A 15020-nucleotide genomic window follows, 5' to 3' on the forward strand; every position below is an offset into this window, starting at 1 on the left:
TCTTGCCTCTCAATCACGTTTCCCGTATATTGCCTGGGCGTGTCTGCCCTTCCTTCCCTCCACCTCTCCTCCACCTCTCCTCCACCTCTCCGTCCACTTCACCTTTCTCCGCCTGCTGTCCTCATTACTCAGCCTCACAGCCTCCTGCCCTTCACTTCTCTTCGGCAGCACTTGGCGGCCGACACCTCTCCGCCCCGTGGCCTTGTGTCGGGCTCGGGTGGTCGCGGCAAGTGCTCGCCGAACCTCTTCTCACATACCCGTTCGCCTTCAAGAAGAGACAAAAGGCTGTCTTCCCGCGGCCTCCCTTCCCCCCGCCCCGCGATGAGTGATGAGGGATGAGGAAGTGTGTATCCCTAACTGCGGTGTTTTCACAAGATGTAACTATAATGTTAGTAACTCGAAGAAATGTATCACGCGGAACTTGACTTTAATTAAGTTTATGTGAAGGGAGATGTATTTGTAAAGCTAATCGTCTCCGTCAGCCTGTGTTGTGGTTATAACGTGATGCCGCCCCGCGAGGTGACCATCTGCCGCCTGCACAGCACAGACGCGCGGCGGCTTTACGTACTTCACTGCACAGCTACGGGGACGGGGCGTGGGACCTGACAGGATAGGCAGAGTGTGAAGATTTCTTATCATTGCACTAAAGAGAGCTTATTCTATTTATTTATTTATTCTTCCATCTATTTATTTGCTTATTTATATTTTATCTTTATTGTTATTTATTTATTTTGCGTGTAAAGAAGGCTGACCGAAGTATAGATAGTAAGAAACCAAAGCTGATACAGAAAAAGCAGTTTAATTGATGCCCCGCTTCCCCCTTCAAAGATATAATAATCTTCCTTCATAAAATATAATAACTTTGATCTAGTATCGTGTTACGTGTAAGTAAATATTGCTATCTAATTTCATCATTATTTGTACTATCAGTGATACTCTTGACAATTAGTTAAGTCACACTACAAGATTCTAACGAGCAAAGATAAAACTGGAGTTACAAAATCACTTGATCATTCGTGTAGTTGCCAGACATACCTCACAAAATTGCATAAAAATTACACCCGACAATTTTACTACCATTGATTACAAGCTTTAGTGGTCAAAGAATCAATTGCGAACTAATTCTGTTAACCTCTTCCTCTTTACAACATTGCTGTACTGACCACTTTATGACTAGTGATTACAAGCTGAAATGGCCAGAGAGTCAATTAAGAACTAAATCAGTTAATCTTCCTCTTCACACCATAAAGGAATAACCTCTTCCTTTTACACCCTCGCAATACAAACACACAAGTGGTGATGTAGTGGAGGCGCGGCTGCACACACGATGGCGCACAATGACAGTCTTCATGGGGTAGTAGGGCACTGAGCACTGAGCATTGTAGGGGCGTGGCCTTGAGGGCGGGGTTTACTTATCTGGTGCTGCCCTCCTCGTGCCTTCAGTAGCCTGACCCTGATTTCATAGTGTTGTGTCTGGCAGCACGAGGGGACACTCAGTCAGTCAGTGGGTAGGGCCTGGATGCTGCTGTGGAGGGGAGGAGTGACAGGACCTCGAAGTAGCGCGACAAGCTTCTGATTTATTTGTTTATTTATTTATGTATGTATCTTTTTTTTTTCTTAATTATGTTTTCGTTGTGTTCAGTTCAGTCATTTATGTCATCAAGTCTCTTCCTGTAATGCTGTGGACTCTCTCTCTCTCTCTCTCTCTCTCTCTCTCTCTCTCTCTCTCTCTCTCTCTCTCTCTCTCTCTCTCTCTCTCTCTCTCTCTCTCTCTCTCTCTCTCTCTCACACACACATACACACACACACACTCACACACACACTCACACACACACACACACCCACACACACACACACACACACACACACACTTACAGATGCACTAGTACGCATATACTTAAGCAAGATTTAAGTGGCGTGTGTCTTCGTGAAAGTGGCGTGTGTCTTCGTGATGGTCAGAAGTGCCGCCACCCAGACATGCGAAGGCCGCTTTTTGTGCGCGTCGCTAGAACGGTTGACGTTGTTTGGAGTGGAAACAGCTTAGTCCCAATAACACACACACACACACACACACACACACACACACACACACACACACACACACACACACACACACACACACACAAACAGGAAGGGGGACGAGTATGGAGTTTTTAGACAGATTGCTTCAGTATACTAGGTCAGGGATTCTCAGCCTTTTGCAAGCTAGGCATCCCCAAAGCTGGTTCATTGCAGTTGGGGCCCCCTCCTCCGTGCGCCACCCACTCAATCCCCACCCTAACTATCCCACCATAGATAGATAGTTAGAATCAGAAAAATAGATAGATGGATAAAAAGCCCTTGGCTAAGCTATTATTGCATTGGCCCACAATATTATTAGTTTTTTTCTTTTCCTCCCGTCCTGTGCTCGCCCCCCCCAAGGGGGAGTGTCCGCGCACCCTCCCCCTTCGGAGGGGGACTCCCTTACAGTTGAGAACCACTGTAGTATGATATATAGAAATTATCCAGCATTCGAGTTTGTCACCAATTGTAATTCACGGTGTTTTGTTTCTGTTCGCCCGCTGCTGCTTCACTTTACCATCACTAACTTTATTTTTATATTCATTTATTGATTTATTTCGTGTATTTTCTTACTTTTCCAGTTAATGATACAATTTATTTATTTATTTTGTTAATTCTTCTATTTTGTTTTTTATTCATTTTTTTTATTAGTTTAGTTTATTTACTGATTTATTTATTTATTTTTCTTTTGTGCGTGTTTGGTATAAGTAGAAGTCTGGTCAAGGGCAGCAAAACAAGACACCAAAAAAATATCTATAGATAATTTCTTAAAATCCCAACTGAAGATGGAAATCCTAAAACAAAATTGTCAAGAAAAATATACAAAATTAAGAGAGGCGTCTTGAAACCACTAAAAGATTTCAACTACTAGATAACGTCACTCCGACAACTTTTGTGTCATCTGAGTGGTTGTCGACTATTTTACTGAGGGAGAATAAAAGTACAGACATTAAAAGACTTCAGGTATTTGATTGCTCAGAGGTGTACTTCGAAACTATACCCAAAACTTGCAATAGACCATTTCATTACGCTTAAAGGAGAAACCATATCAGGGCTCTCTTTTTTTTCATATGTAAGGAAGGTACTAGTCGAGGGTAATATCATTAATTTCTTTCCCTTTCCCTTATTCTTTTTGCATGGTTTCCTGAATTCATTTTACCACCAGTTGTTCCTTTGCATCAAATCAATTAATCCTGAGTTTAAGTATCCTACGTTTAGTGTACATTCTTTGACTTATGGGAGCGGTAAACAGACCTTCTTCTTCTTCTTCTTCTTCTTCTTCTTCTTCTTCTTCTTCTTCTTCTTCTTCTTCTTCTTCTTCTTCTTCTTCTTCTTCTTCTTCTTCTTCTTCTTCTTCTTCTTCTTCTTCTTCTTCTTCTTCTTCTTCTTCTTCTTCTTCTTCTTCTTCTTCTTCTTCTTCTTCTTCTTCTTCTTCTTCTTCTTCTTCTTCTTCTTCTTCTTCTTCTTCTTCTTCTTCTTCTTCTTCTTCTTCTTCTTCTTCTTCTTCTTCTTCTTCTTCTTCTTCTTCTTCTTCTTCTTCTTCTTCTTCTTCTTCTTCTTCTTCTTCTTCTTCTTCTTCTTCTTCTTCTTCTTCTTCTTCTTCTTCTTCTTCTTCTTCTTCTTCTTCTTCTTCTTCTTCTTCTTCTTCTTCTTCTTCTTCTTCTTCTTCTTCTTCTTCTTCTTCTTCTTCTTCTTCTTCTTCTTCTTCTTCTTCTTCTTCTTCTTCTTCTTCTTCTTCTTCTTCTTCTTCTTCTTCTTCTTCTTCTTCTTCTTCTTCTTCTTCTTCTTCTTCTTCTTCTTCTTCTTCTTCTTCTTCTTCTTCTTCTTCTTCTTCTTCTTCTTCTTCTCATTTTGTCGTTTTTACTATTTATACGCAAAAAATATATATAATGTAGTGTTTGGGGCAGTCAGTACAGACAGACAGTGATAGACAGATCGCCTCGCTGTCACCGTTACGTAAGCACATCGCTGGGAGTCTGTGAGTTCACTATCGCCTTTCACAGATAAAATTAAAAGTACATGTGAATATTCCATGGTAAGAGTTCGGAAACATGATTACATCCTTTCCAGAGTGATGGCGGCGTGTGGAGGAAATTATTGGTGTTCCCCCGTAGCCTTGGCGCGCAGTCGCCAAGCACCAAACGCCTCGCTGGACTGGACGCCCGGCCACCACACTCGCCAGGTGACTAAATAATATATGAACTTGTGTGTAGTCAGGGCCAGAAATCGAGTCGCCTCTGCACACTTTCATTTTTTTTTTTTTTTTTTTGCGTTTTTTCAGTATTAAGTCATTTAATCTGCATAAGGCCCTCCAGGAGTCTCTCTCTCTCTCTCTCTCTCTCTCTCTCTCTCTCTCTCTCTCTCTCTCTCTCTCTCTCTCTCTCTCTCTCTCTCTCTCTCTCTCTCTCTCTCTCTCTCTCTCTCTCTCTCTCTCTCTCTCTCTCTCTCTAAGGAGGGCTCTGGCCAAGGTCAATAAAAAAATATTTTATGTTTCCCTATTGATATTTTGAACATCAGCTTCAGGAGAGATTAACTGAAAAGGTAATTGAAAATATCTGGAATATGAAAATTCGGAGGAGTGGCAAAATTGTGGGCGCTCCAGTCCGCTGCTCACGGAGGAGGGAAGGAAACTTTTATATTAGCGTAGTACCGATCAGGGAAATCTGAATTTACCGATTTCGTAAGTGGCTCCATAACACCATGGTATATGTATGTTAACACTGAAGTCAACACCAATCTCTTCTGCTAATTTCCTTAGCCAAGAAATGCTGCAACTTGTGTAACTCGTAAAACCACCGCCACTCCCCTCATCCCTCGACCTCGTGGTGAATTATTCCCAAGATTGGTGTGACGCGTACCCATAGGTGCTCCGAAGTTCCGAAACAGGCATGAAGCAGCTTCTGGTGTATAGTACCTCCGTATACTGTCCTTAAGCTGAACCTGCCGCACTGACTTGCCAATTGTTTCCCCTGGTCTCTGCAAAACCGAGTACACACACACACACACACACACACCAGAACTCTTCAGGGCGTTCCTCGTAAATCACCCTGCCCTCACTCCTTGTCTCGCTTATCAGCACCGCGCCGCCAGGACTTGACGCGCAGTGCAGCCATCACGGCAGGTAAACAAGATGCTCAGCGCAGGAACTACATTCAAAACCGTAGCACAGCGACGTTGTTAGCCCAAATCACCTTAGCCAAGTATACTTTAACATCGAGTAACTCCATCCAGGAAAAGACATTTATACCAAAGCAACGGACAGACTTGTTGCACAGCGCGAAACTTGATAAGCTGGAGGCAAATTTGACACAACCCAGGATGTTTCAAAGCTAGAAATACCTTTGACACAGGAAGAGGAGGAGGAGGAGGAAAAATAAGTAGAAGAAAAAAAAAAGTTGAGAAGGAGAAGGAAGATGAAGAGGAAGAGGAAGAAGAGATAAGGAGAGAGGAGAAGAAAGAGGAGGAGGGAAAAAAAAGAAGAAGAGAAAAGAAGAGGAGAAAGGAGAGGAAGAGATGTTGTCCTGCTATTAATTACACTCGGGTCTTATCAGCAGCGATGAGATACGTCTGCTAACAAACCACGTTGATCAACAGAGAGAAGAAAGAATAAAAAGTGATGTGTCATTGTTTACATCGCTTGATCGCGCTAAAGAGAGAGAGGCAAGGGTTTCTGATGGGCTCCACGGCGGCGAGGTGTATGTGTGTGTGTGGGAGGAAGGATGGAGGAGGAAAGATGAGTCAAAATACCGCCAATGTTACAATGCTCTCTTAAATTAATTATGACTGTGATTTATCGACCTTATTATCGGAACAGTACAAGTGTCTCGAGTGCGTGTTGATATACGACGGTGCAGAGTGGGGGAGAGAGAGAGAGAGAGAGAGAGAGAGAGAGAGAGAGAGAGAGAGAGAGAGAGAGAGAGAGAGAGAGAGAGATGGGAGGAACGTGGAAGTGGAGAAAGAGAAGAATCTTACGAACGTCACAATTTAAAATAGTTACTGGTATCATCATGTAATTTAAGTGCCAGTCCAGGGCCGACGGAGGAGGAGGAGGAGGAGGAGGAGGAGGAGGAGCAGGGCAACTTCATCACTGTGTCAGAGAGGAGACAGAGGAGACCAAGAGGAGTAAACAGAAGGAAACAGTAAAGATAAGAGAGAGAGAGAGAGAGAGAGAGAGAGAGAGAGAGAGAGAGAGAGAGAGAGAGAGAGAGAGAGAGAGAGAGAGAGAAATTAGTTTCTTGTTAGACGCTGAAATAATAACTAATAAAAACACTGATCTTTAATTGCAGGTAACTATTCCTGATCCCTGAAAGAGCATAATTCTTCCCTTCACCCTCTCCTGAATGAGGATAATTCGGCAGACCCTATCAAAAAGCTTTTGATATGTCCAAGGCAACAGCAAAAGTTTCACCAAAATCTTTAAAAGAGGATGACCAAGACTCAGTAAGGAAAGCTAGAAAGATCACCAGTAGAGCGGCCTTGACGGAACCCATACTGGCGATCAGATAGAAGGTTGTGAAGTGATAGATGTTTAAGAATCTTCCTGTTGGGGATAGATTCAAAAACTTTTGATAGGCAGGAAATTAAAGCAATAGGACGGTAGTTTGAGGGATTAGAACGGTCACCCTTTTTAGGAACAAGCTGAATGTAGGCAAACTTCCAGCAAGAAGGAAAGGTAGATGTTGACTGACAGAGCTGAAAGAGTTTGACTAGGCAAGGTGCAAGCACGGAGGCACAGTTTCGGAGAACAATAGGAGGGACCCCATCAGGTCCATAAGCCTTCCGAGGGTTTAGGCCAGCGAGGGCATGGAAAACATCATTGCGAAGAATTTTAATAGGTGGCATGAAGTAGTCAGAGGGTGGAGGAGAGGGAGGAACAAGCCCAGAATTGTCCAAGGTAGAATTTTTAGCAAAGGTCTGAGCGAAAAGTTCAGCTTTAGAAATAGATGTGATAGCAGTGGTGCCATCTGGTTGAAATAAAGGAGGGAAAGAAGAAGAAGCAAAGTTATTGGAGATATTTTTGACTAGATGCCAGAAGTCACGAGGGGAATTAGATCTTGAAAAATTTTGACACTTTCTGTTAATGAAGGAGTTTTTGGCTAGTTGGAGAACAGACTTGGCATGGTTCCGGGCAGAAATATAAAGTGCATGAGATTCTAGTGATGGAAGGCTTAAGTACCTTTTGTGGCCCACCTCTCTATCATGTATAGCACGAGAACAAGCTGTGTTAAACCAAGGTTTAGAAGGTTTAGGACGAGAAAAAGAGTGAGGAATGTACGCCTCCATGCCAGACACTATCACCTCTGTTATGCACTCAGCACACAAAGACGGGTCTCTGACACGGAAGCAGTAGTCATTCCAAGGAAAATCAGCAAAAATACCCCTTTAGGTCCCCCCCAACTAGCAGAGACAAAACGGCAGAGGCACCTTCGCTTAGGGGATCCTGAGGAGGGATTGGAGCGATAGGACAAGATACAGATATGAGATTGTGGTCGGAGGAGCCCAACGGAGAAGAGAGGGTGACAGCATATATATAAGCAGAAGGATTAGAGGTCAGGAAAAGGTCAAGAATGTTGGGCGTATCCCCAAGACTGTCAGGAATACTAGTAGGGTGCTGTACCAATTGCTCTAGGTCATGGAGGATAGCAAAATTGAAGGCTAGTTCACCAGGATGGTCAGTGAAGGGAGAGGAAAGCCAAAGCTGGTGGTGAACATTGAAGTCTCCAAGAATGGAGATCTGTGCAAAAAGGAAGAGAGTTAGAACGTGTTCCACTTTGGAAGTTAAGTAGTCAAAGAATTTCTTATAGTCAGAGGAGTTAGGTGAGAGGTATACAGCACAGACAAATTTAGTTTGAGAGTGACTCTAGTCGTAGCCAGATGGTGGAAAACTCGGAAGATTCAACAGCGTGGGCACGAGAGCAGGTTAAGTCATTGCGCACATAAACTTAACATCCAGCTTTGGATCGAAAATGAGGATAGAGAAAGTAGGAGGGAACAGAAAAGGGGCTACTGTCAGTTGCCTCAGACACCTGAGTTTCAGTGAGGAAAAGAAGATGAGGTTTAAGAGAGGAGAGGTGGTGTTCTACAGATTGAAAATTAGATATTAGACTACGAATGTTGCAGAAGTTAATGAAGAAAAAGTTGAGGGGGGTGTCAAGACACTTAGGGTCGTCGTCAGAGGGGCAGTCCGACCTGGAGACATTCGTGGTCCCCTCCCCAGATGGGGGACTCCGAGGCTGGTGTAGGAGTCGCCATGAATTTTGAAATTTTGAGTGAAGGGTGTGTGTGTTATTAGGTGCTTGTATTTTTGTGTGGAGGAAGAGAGTTGTCTTTAGAGGGCAGGCTGTGACTGCCCCCCTGTGTTGTGAGACACAAAGGGAAACGTTCAGTGAGGTCAGAGCTGAGTTTAATGATAAGTTCACAGCACCCCCTGATCCAGTGCTTTAGACCTCACTGGGAGTAATTATCGTTTCGGCAGGTGCCTACTGCTTCCTCCTCCTCCTCCTCTGCTTCGACTTAATGCGCAACAGACATGAAAATCTAAATAATCACCTAACCAGTTTGGTAGTTACTGGTCACAACACACTACGACAGTGTTATAATGTAGTCGCGTGGCAACTGACAGGATTCAACAGCATGGCTCGTCACCTTGACGTGTACAGTACGTGCTGGCGCTGGTCACTTACGGCACCATGAGTCTTAAACATTCATTTTAGATTTTATTTAGAAATAACTCGAAGTATTGCTGAACAGCTGCAACTTAATTGGTAGCAGATTTCTTTAGTTAAAATAATATAAGATGAATAGCCAATTATTTATTTTGTTTAAATTGTTCATACTGGATTTTCCATAGATTTGAAATTATGAGCATTCATTTTACCTTAACAAATACAGTGGACGTCCCGTGGACCACCCAAAAAGTCACCATGGACCACCAATGCTACATGGACCATGGACCACCAGCTGAGAACCACTGCTTTAATAGAAGTTATACGGTGTCAATATGGTTCTAATGACAGATTAATAGATTTCTACTTTACTAACAGGAAAAACGCTTGAGAACCTGACTAATTATTCCTTTGGTCTTTGAAAATATTCGTGATGAGAGAGCAAAGCGTTTCAGAATACGATCGTCTGTCTTACCGACGCGACAACGCCCATCTTTCATTTGTGTGTGGTATGGCAGGAACCCACGCAGGTAACCAAGCGCCCCCCGCATCGTGACATGTCACTGCCTGGGTGTGGCTGGAGGTACAGGGTTTTCGTCGGCACAGTCTTTCCTGCAGCATTGTTTCGGTGCCATGACTCGAAATGCTGTTTCGGACAATGGCCGTATAAACTAATTCTGACAAGACTGAAGCTTCGAGCGTGTAGTGGACAAAAATCAGTAATCTGGAACGCTGACGCATTGTATCTCTTGGAGCTTTGCCTTCCTGTATATCATCAGGTGTGTGCCTCCTGACATTGTGGTCCATTGCAGTCATAAGTTTGTACAAAGATGTAATTATGATTTTAATAATGGTTATGATGATAATGGTAAGCGATGACTAGGACAATAATTCAGGTTTTAACTCGAAAATTGACAAAAGAAACATTCAAAATGGTCTGTGGAAAAATCGGAGGAAAGTAAAAGAAAGAAAATATATTCTATAATCTGTCAATATTTACAGTGCCATTGATCATTAAACAAATGAAAAAGAGAGAGCCTGTTGTGAGTGAGTCAGCGCGCCTCGCCGACCTGAATGAGCTGAAAGGAGCAACAGATCATCCAAGGCTAATCGTGAGTCACGCCGCCACCCACAAGTTACCCGCAACTACAACAATAAATTGTGTGCGAGTGTTCGGCACCACAGGACTTGACACCAAACACTCCTCTGCCTGCACCGGAGAATGCTGAAGCAAGTGAACTCCTAATCTGTTACTAACCATTTTCTTTTCAGCCTGTATCTCTCGCACAGCAGAACACTGGAGGCTGTCCCCACCACACTTGTACCACACTTGTTCAGCCATGCGCCAATAAGAAACCACACGTGGATGAATTGGAGTTTATTAGATGGTGATAAGAATGACAGTCATGTCAACGCCTGACTTTCCTGTGTTCACCATGTGATTGTTAAATGACAAAGGTGAAGGATAAAGTGACCAACACGTATTATCGTGACTGTTGCAGCACAAATGTACTCTTTCTCCCTGTAGTAATCTCTTTGTATAAACCAGCTTTTTTTTTTTTTTTTTTTTTACTTAAAATGGGCACAAATATATTCCATTTGTTTATGAGTTTCATCTTATATTATCCGCAAATGCATAAGGAAAGCAACAACGCCGGTACTGCGGGGCCTTCACTCCTTTAGTGATGATACTCTTCCTGGACGTAGCGCGAAAAGTTAATCAGTGGAAGCCGTCCTTGTGTCTCGCCAGGGTACATACTACCTGGTCCGTTCAGCACCACTTTTGCTGGATGGGTTTTCTACACTAGCGTAAATGAGAAACCAAAGATAATTGTCCTTTCCCTGCCTCCCTTTCTTCAAGGGATCCTCAAACTCAACCCGATCGCTGCACAGTAAAATTAATAAGCCCTATTTTACCTCTCCCTGTTCTCCCTTACCATCACATGGCGATGAGGGCTTACTCTTCATGCTCATGCTTGGTCGTCCCCTGAGTTGAATCAAGACGAGTCTTCACCGCCTGTGATGCGGCGTCGTGTGTGAATCTCGAGAAACCTCACTCCTTTGTATGTGAAAAGCCGCTGTTTGATGAGCGAGCGTGAGGGAAGTGGATTAACATTTCCCTCTTACCTTCAAATCTGGTCCTTGGCCTCCTTCCCCAGAATGAATCTCGGCCCATCACCTCAGGACAAGCGGTAAAAAAATGTCATCATGGCTCACACAATTACATAATGAGCCACTTGGAAATTCCTGCATTCTCTCTCTCTCTCTCTCTCTCTCTCTCTCTCTCTCTCTCTCTCTCTCTCTCTCTCTCTCTCTCTCTCTCTCTCTCTCTCTCTCTCTCTCTCTCTCTCTCTCTCTCTCTCTTAAATGTATACCAAGTATACAATATAATCAATAAGGAACATATTTATATACATACAATTTCGAGGATCTTTTACAGGTTAATGGTTGTGCTTTATGCTTCTAATCTTAAAACCTAACCTCGTAAATAACCCGTAATATAACCAATAACCTCTCTCTCTCTCTCTCTCTCTCTCTCTCTCTCTCTCTCTCTCTCTCTCTCTCTCTCTCTCTCTCTCTCTCTCTCTCTCTCTCTCTCTCTCTCTCTCTCTCTCACACACACACACACACACACACACACACACACACACACAGTTTGGAGCAATGGACTGATCACCGTAATGATTTTCGGCTCTGTCATGGTAAATGAGTCTTTTGCTGAAGATGATGTGCTCCTTGTGGGGTCCTTGGTGGTTCTAGTGATGGCTCTCGAGGTTTTACATGTAAGGACGAAAGGTGTCTTGGATTAATACCATATTCTAATTGTTTGGGAACTTGTTGGGTGAAGCATTATGGTTTATTTAAGCTCCATAACAGTGGTGGGTCTCGGTATGAAGCCACGCAGTGCACTGGCATATGAACTCGCTCATTTCGATTCTACTGCGCTGTTTGCATCAGTGCAGCAAGGTTAAGATCTGTCTTTACAGAATACGGGTGCTTCCTGTCGCGCTACATAGACGTGAAATTTGATTTTGGTGAACTGGTGATAATGAAGAAACTATTTAATGCCTTGATTATTACTTTCTACGTTATTGAGGTCACTTTTTGCCTGATCAGCAATTGTTCGTTAACGTCAACTTGAGCTGGAATTGAAATGGTTGTGTGATTCGTCCCCTGGAAGTTGATTTTGCTCAAGTTGTTTATGTGAGGAACAACTCGTGTCACGATCGCCTACTTACCTGCGATCGTACGATCCCGGTTATCTCTCCAAGAAAGTGGACGTTACACTGATCCCGGAAAGTTTTAAAGGTCTGGATTTTTAAAGGCTTCGAGTGCCTACCCGACCTATCCGAAATCGTCAGAATTATTTCTCACTTCGCCTTTACCTTGACTCAGCACACCTGGAATTACCTCTAATACCAGATTGTTGTTGGGGGAGTAGAAAACACGATTATTCTATGTTACAAGCACATATATTAATACTAATAATAATTCACAAACAACATGAGGTAGTACACGTTACTACATGACGTTCTCGTCACTTCCCACGTCACCAGAACCCGTTTACACCTCCACCAGTCACAGAAATGTTTCCCCTCGACCGCAGGAATTTACCCGGACGCCACTTCCGCGTCCCCAGACAATAATTCCCGTATTTCACCTCCTCAAGCCTCACAAAAGATTACCATTATCACCAAAGATTACCCATAACACCACAATCTCGTCCCCAAAATCACCAATACACCACAACACCAACTTCCAAGGTTAACACCACAACCTCCACTCACAAAATGGCTGCCAGTTTGACCTATGACCCCTCCCAACAGCGTCACCGGCACAACTCAACAACCGAATTTCAGCGGACAAGAGCTCTTGGTACCACAAAAGACTCACTAACCTGACCCTGGATATCAAGGTTATACCGCTACACCACTAATACCTCCACAAACTCACTCCATCACCAATCCACACCAAGATCCTTCCCTGAGAGACGCCTTCCCTCCACCTTTCCTCACGACCTAAGGCGCTCTGATTTTTCCCCTCCTTGGAATGTGTTGTTGCCCACTCAAGCTCCCCTCGTTTTCAACGTATTTCACCTCAATTATACTCCCTTCCTTATATATATAAAGATATAGAGAACTTAAATTATGAAGAGAATAATACTACATGATATAAAATGGGTAAATAAGCCTTACACTACTTATAACAATAATAAGGATAATGTCCGAATGGCAGGTAACCGGAACACGGGGACACTAAGAAAACGTGATCCCATTCAAGGTAAACTCGGCCAATAACATGACACTCGGAATAAAAGAAAACCCTGGTGGACGATCACATAACCCGTGACTGAAGCACGCTGGGGAGTCTGTTGAGAAGTGCTGAGGTGGGGAGGGATGCGCTGCTTGGAGCTTGCTTGGAGGCACCTGAGGCAGCTCCACTCTGCCACCTCTGACTGAGCGAGTCACCTTGATGAAAATGGGGTAGACGTATTTAATGTATTTAATGAAGGTGGTGTTTTTAGGGAGGCCGACCTATTTCATGAGCTACTTAAATAATTAGTGTTTTTTTTAATAAGTGTTGGTTTATTTTACGTGTTAGTTTAATTAGCGGGACTTAGATTAACAAGAGCTGCCTGGTTGATAAGTTGGTGTGAGTAACGAGGACGGTCATCACTGAAACGTTTCATACACACACACACACACACACACACACACACAGCCAGCCATCACTTCCTCGCTGAAGTAAAGTACGTTGTACCACCACCACCATCACCTCCAGATTATTATAGAACGTCAGTGTCTCCCTTAGAGGCTGAACTTTCATACAGTCGTGTATGGGAATTGACACTGAGGATTCTTATTAATCTGTTTTATCTTTTATTGTTCTGTTTATTCATTTATTTTATCTTATTCTTTTTATTACTTTTTTTCTCAAATACGGGCCTACGACAGCAAAAAAAAAAAAAAAAAGCTCATGAAAGGTGCCAGTGTGTAGTTTGAAGATAATTATAAGAACGTTGAGGAGTCTCGTATTCAGCGCCTTCATCAGTGTGTGGTGGATGAACGAAAGCGTGTGCAGTGCAGCAGCCAGCAAGTCAATCGTGTGTGAGTGGCAGCCTCGGAAAAAAAAAGCGTAGTTATTCGACCTTGAAGAGGTCACGAGCGATCAAGCTGTACCATTCCGCGGAGTTAAATTGCACACTTGAGCATGTTTCCTCGGCCAGGGAAGGCTAAGGAGCTGGGATATCCGTTGTGTTCCCCGTTCCCTCCCGACGTGCCCACCGCACCTCCATCCGCCACTCCAGGCCTCAGATTTAACATTGTCATGTCATCAGCATCGTCACCGTTATTATTATTATTATTACCAGTAAAACGCCTCGGAAGGTAATTGACGAGCGAAGCTGTGCGTAAGTAAATAGGAGCTCTGAGTTATAGTTAGGTCTGAACTCCGTCTAGGGAAACAATGCATAGAAGCCAGAAACAAGGCAAATAGGGTACTAGGATTCATTTTTAGGAGTGTTAAAAGTAGAAGGCCGGAAGTAATATTAAAGTTATACTTGGCGCTGGTCAGACCTCATCTAGACTACGCGGTGCAGTTCTGGTCCCCACATTACAGGAAAGATATAGGTCTATTAGAATCAGTACAGAGGAGAATGACTAAAAGGATACAGGGGATGAGGAGTATTCCTTACGAGGCGAGGTTGAAGCTGTTAAATTTACATTCTTTAGAGAGACGTAGGTTAAGAGGGGACCTGATAGAAGTCTTTAAGTGGTATAAGGGTTATAACAAGGGAGATGTAAGCAAAATTCTTAGGATCAGCAACCAGGGTAGAACAAGAAATAACGGGTTCAAGCTTGAAAAATTTAGGTTTAGGAAGGAGATAGGAAAAAATTGGTTCTCAAATAGAGTGGTAGATGAGTGGAACGGACTCAGTAATCATGTAGTTAGTGCTAGGACACTAGAGAGCTTTAAGAGAAGATTAGACAAGTTTATGGATGGGGATAGCAGATGGAAATAGGTAGGTGTGTTTCATACAGGGACTGCCACGTGTAATCCTGGTCGCTTCTTGCAGCTTCCCTTATTTCTTATGTTCTTATGTTCTTATGAGAGAGAGAGAGAGAGAGAGAGAGAGAGAGAGAGAGAGGCAATTTCAGTGACAGTTGCAGGAAATTAGTCATTTATAAAAAGTTTTATTATGTACTTTTCGCATGCGCAATAATGTTGGAAATATGACATGCTTTTTTGGTAATAACTTGTATTAATCTTAACACAAAAAAATCTTAACAAAAA

This window comes from Scylla paramamosain, chromosome 10, assembly GCF_035594125.1.
Source record: "Scylla paramamosain isolate STU-SP2022 chromosome 10, ASM3559412v1, whole genome shotgun sequence".
Taxonomy (NCBI): domain Eukaryota; kingdom Metazoa; phylum Arthropoda; class Malacostraca; order Decapoda; family Portunidae; genus Scylla; species Scylla paramamosain.